Genomic DNA, 4,282 nt, shown 5'->3' on the forward strand with positions numbered 1-4,282 from the left:
GTGCCAAAGCCATACACTCTCCTATCCTCAGTACCTCCATCCACAACCCATTATTCTGTTCTGGATCTCAAACATACTTTCTTTACTATTCCTTTACACCCTTCATCCCAACCTCTCCTCATTTTCACTTGGACTGACCCTGACCATACCCATCAGGCTCAGCAAATTACCTAGGCTGTACTGCTGCAAGACCTCACAGACAGCCCCATTACCTCAGTCAAGCCCAAATTTCTTACCTATCACGGCATAATTCTCATAAATACACACTTACTCTCCCTGCTGATCGTGTCCTGCTGGCTAATCTCCCAAACCCCAATCCCTTCTACACAACAACTCCTTTCCTTCCTAGGCATGGTTAGTGTGGTCGGAATTTTTACACAGGAGCCAGGCGTCCTGTCGCCTTTCTCTCCAGAAAACTTGACCTTACCGTTTTAGCCTAGCCCTCATGTCTGCATGCAGCGGCTGCCACTGCTTTAATACTGTTAGAGGCCCTAAAAATCACAAATTATGCTCAGCTCTCTAGAGTTAACTTCCAAAATCTATTTTCTTTCCCCAACCATCGCTCAGGGCAATGCTTATGCTGATAAGTTAGCTAAAAAAGCAGCTAACTTCCAACTTCTATCCCTCAAGGCAGTTTTCCTCCTTCACATTGGCCACTCCCACCTACTCCCCCACTGAAACTTCCACCTATCAATCTCTTCACACACAAGGCAAATGGTTCTTAGACCAAGGAAAATATCTCCTTCCAGCCTCACAGGCCCATTCTATTCTGTCATCATTTCATAACCTCTTCCCTCTAGGTTACAAACTGCTAGCCTGTCTCTTAGAACCTCTCATTTCCTTTCCATCATGGAAATCTATCCTCAAGGAGATCACTTCTCAGTGTTCCATCGCTATTCTACTACCCTTCAGGATTGTGCAGGCCCCCTCCCTTTCCTACACATTAAGCTTCAGGATTTGCCCCTGCCCAGGACTGGCAAATTGATGTTACTCACATGCCCTGAGTCAGAAAACTAAAATATCTCTTAGTCTGGGTAGATACTTTCACTGGATGGGTAGAGGCCTTTCCCATAGGGTCTGAGAAGGCCACCACGGTCATTTCTTCCCTTCTGTCAGATGTAATCCTCAGTTTGGCCTTCACACCTCTATACAATCTGATAACGGGCCAGTCTTCTTTTTGTGTGTGTGTGTGTGTGCGGTATTTATTTCAAATGTTTGTTAAAACAGCACTGTTATTTCTCAGGAAGAGCAAAGATCACCCCCTGCAGAAGCTTGGGAACTATGTACAGAACTTTATAGAACAGAGGCCATACTTTAGCTTAAGCCTGTCTGCTGACCACAGAATGGAATTCTGCGTGGACTCAAGGAACAAAAGGAAACTAGGCAGGGAGCGGGAAGAAAAGTGCCCATCTGAATCAAACTTCAGCTGCCATCAGGGCACATCTTGTGGTGGTCACAGATCGTAGGCTGTTTTTTGGAAGATTCAGGTTCAGCACAGGATTCCATTTGTCTACTTGGCTACACCCCTGGCTGAGGGGCCATGAGGTCAATGTCACTCAAGTTCCTGGCCAGCCAAACTCCCGCAGCAAAGAGTCCCAAATTTAGTATCAAGTTCCTCCGGAAGTCATTCCTATCTGTGGCAAAGCAGTAGACGCCCCGAAGCCAATCGCCCACGTTGTCTGGTATTTCGGGAGTTTCATTAGCCGAGCCAGCAGCGCTCACCGGGACCCCGCTGGAAGCCATAGTAGGGACCTTCCACGGGCCATTCTTTACTAGTTAAATCACCCAAGCAGTTTCTCATGCTCTTGGTATTCAGTAAAACCTTATATCCTTTACCGTCCTCAATCTTAAGGAAAGGTAGAACAGACTAATAGTCTTTTGAAAACACACCTCACCAAGCTCAGTCACCAACTTAAAAAGGACTAGACAATACTTTTACCACTTTCCTTTCTCAGAATTCAGGCCTGTCCTTGGAATGCTACAGGTTACAGCCCATTTGAGCTCCTGTGTGGACACTGCTTTTTATTAGGTCTCAGTCTCATTCCAGACACCAGATCAACTTAGACTGCACCCCAAAAAACTTTCATCCCTACTGTCTTCTGTCTGGTCATACTCCTATTCACCGTTCTCAACTACTCATAAATGCCCTGCTCGTGTTTACACTGCCGGTTTACACTGTTTCTCCAAGCCATCACAGCTGATAGCTCCTAGTGCTATCCCAAACCGCCACTGTAAACTCCCTCTTACAGTAAATACATAATCTTTGCTAGCAAGGCTATGCTGAGCCTCCTTAAGCACTCTCTAATGAGATGTCCTAGGTCCTCCCAATTCTTAGTCCTTTAATACCTGTTTTCTCTCCTTTTCTTATTCAGACCTTGTGTCTTCCATTTAGTTTTTTAATTCATACAAAACCGCATCCAGGCCATCACCAATCATTCAATACGACAAATGTTTCTTCTAACGACCCCACAATATCACCCCTTACCACAAGATCTTCCTTCAGCGTAATCTCTCCCACTCTAGGTTCCCATGCCACCCCTAATCCCACTTGAAGCAGCCCTGAGAAACATGGCCCATTCTTTCTCCGTACCATCCCCCAAAAAATTTTTGCCACCCCAACACTTCACATTATTTTGTTTTATTTTTCTTATTAATATAAGAAGGCAGGAATGTCAGGCCTCTGAGCCCAAGCCAAGCCATCACATCCCCTGGGACTTGCACGTATATACGCCCAGATGGCCTGAAGTAACTGAAGAATCACAAAAGAAGTGCAAATGCCCTGCCTTGCCTTAACCAATGACATTCCACCACAAAAGAAGTGAAAATGGCTGGTCCTTGCCTTAAGTGATGATATTACCTTGTGAAATTCCTTTTCCTGGCTCATCCTGGCTCAAAAAGCTCCCCCACTGAGCACTTGTGACCCCTACTCCTGCCCGCCAGAGAACAACCCCCCTTTGACTGTAATTTTCCTTTACCTACCCAAATCCTATAAAACGGCCCCACCCTTATCTCCCTTCACTGACTCTCTTTTCAGAGTCAGCCCGCCTGCACCCAGGTGAAATAAACAGCCATGTTGCTCACACAAAGCCTGTTTGGTGGTCTCTTCACATGGACGTGCATGACAAAATGCTTTTTCAAGTTCATGTAACTTAAATAAAATCTTTAATAAATAAGCCAGCTTTAAAATTATTGGTGAAGTAATATTAGAAATATCTTAAGAATTGTCAGCATACACTTTTGTTTGTATTTCTTAATCAAGCAATTTCATACTTATTCGTGTGACTGTCAAAATTTGGCACAGAGGTTACAAAACTATAAACCCAGCCAAAACAGAATGATTTTCACTTGTGTTATTTTTAATAAATAAGACATTAATATGGGTTTAATGAAAATAGCTGCATCTTGAATTTAGTAATATTACCATAACTTCTAATCCTGTGGCTTTAGGCAGTCTAGTCCACAGACAGTAAGAAGGTTTGTTTTGGGAAAGTACTGTTATCTTTGTTTCAGAGCTAAATTATAAACTAAGTTCCTCCCAAAATGAGTTCAGCCTATGCCTAGGAATGAACAAAGACAGCTTGCAGGTTAAGAGCAAGATGGAGTCAGTTAGGTCAACTTTTTTCCACTGTCACAGTTATAATTTTGCAATGGTGGCTTCATAACTTTAAATTGTGACTATCGCTGTTTTCATAAATAATTTAGGTTAACAATTAAAATAAAATAATTAGGTAAATATAATGGGAAAAATACTTGTAGACAAACTGGTCATAATTTAGAATATAAAGTTATATTAAATTAAGTAATATAGAATTCATTTGGGCATTTTCCAATAAACATATATTGTAGGAAAACATTCCTGCCTTAAAAATAAAAAGGTGTGTCCCTTTTTGAAAATAAAAAGATGTGGGACTGTGGTGGCTCATGCCTGTAATCCCAGCACTTTGTGGGGCTGAGGTGGGCAGATCACAAGGTCAGGAGATCAAGACCATCCTGGCTAACACAGTGAAATCCCATCTCTACTAATAGAAAAAATTAGCTGAGTGTGGTGGCAGGCACCTGTAGTCCCAGCTACTCAGGAGGCTGAGGTAGGACAATAGTGTGAATGAAACTAGTAGGCCTTACAAAACCTAAAAAGTTAGCACCAGGTGGCCCTAGATAGGGTCCCACCCTGCCTAGATAGGGTCCCACCCTGCCTCGATAGTGTTCCACCCTGATACGGTCCCACCCTGCCAATTCCGGGAAACAACCTCATGAGGTCCCACCCTGCCAATTCCAGGGGTCT

The 4,282-nt window shown here is 43.4% G+C and overlaps 1 pseudogene across 1 annotated transcript; it reads right to left on the minus strand.

Moving 5' to 3' along the window:
- Positions 1-1,190: 1,190 nt before the first annotated feature.
- LOC105508482 lies at positions 1,191-1,748 on the minus strand (annotated as a pseudogene). Its single transcript, XR_001001276.1, has one exon. The product of XR_001001276.1 is annotated as a mitochondrial import receptor subunit TOM6 homolog pseudogene (transcript).
- Between the last annotated feature and the right edge of the window lie 2,534 nt (positions 1,749-4,282).

The sequence above is a fragment of the Colobus angolensis genome, unplaced genomic scaffold (assembly GCF_000951035.1).
Source record: "Colobus angolensis palliatus isolate OR3802 unplaced genomic scaffold, Cang.pa_1.0 Scaffold100, whole genome shotgun sequence".
NCBI classification, from domain to species: Eukaryota; Metazoa; Chordata; class Mammalia; order Primates; family Cercopithecidae; genus Colobus; species Colobus angolensis.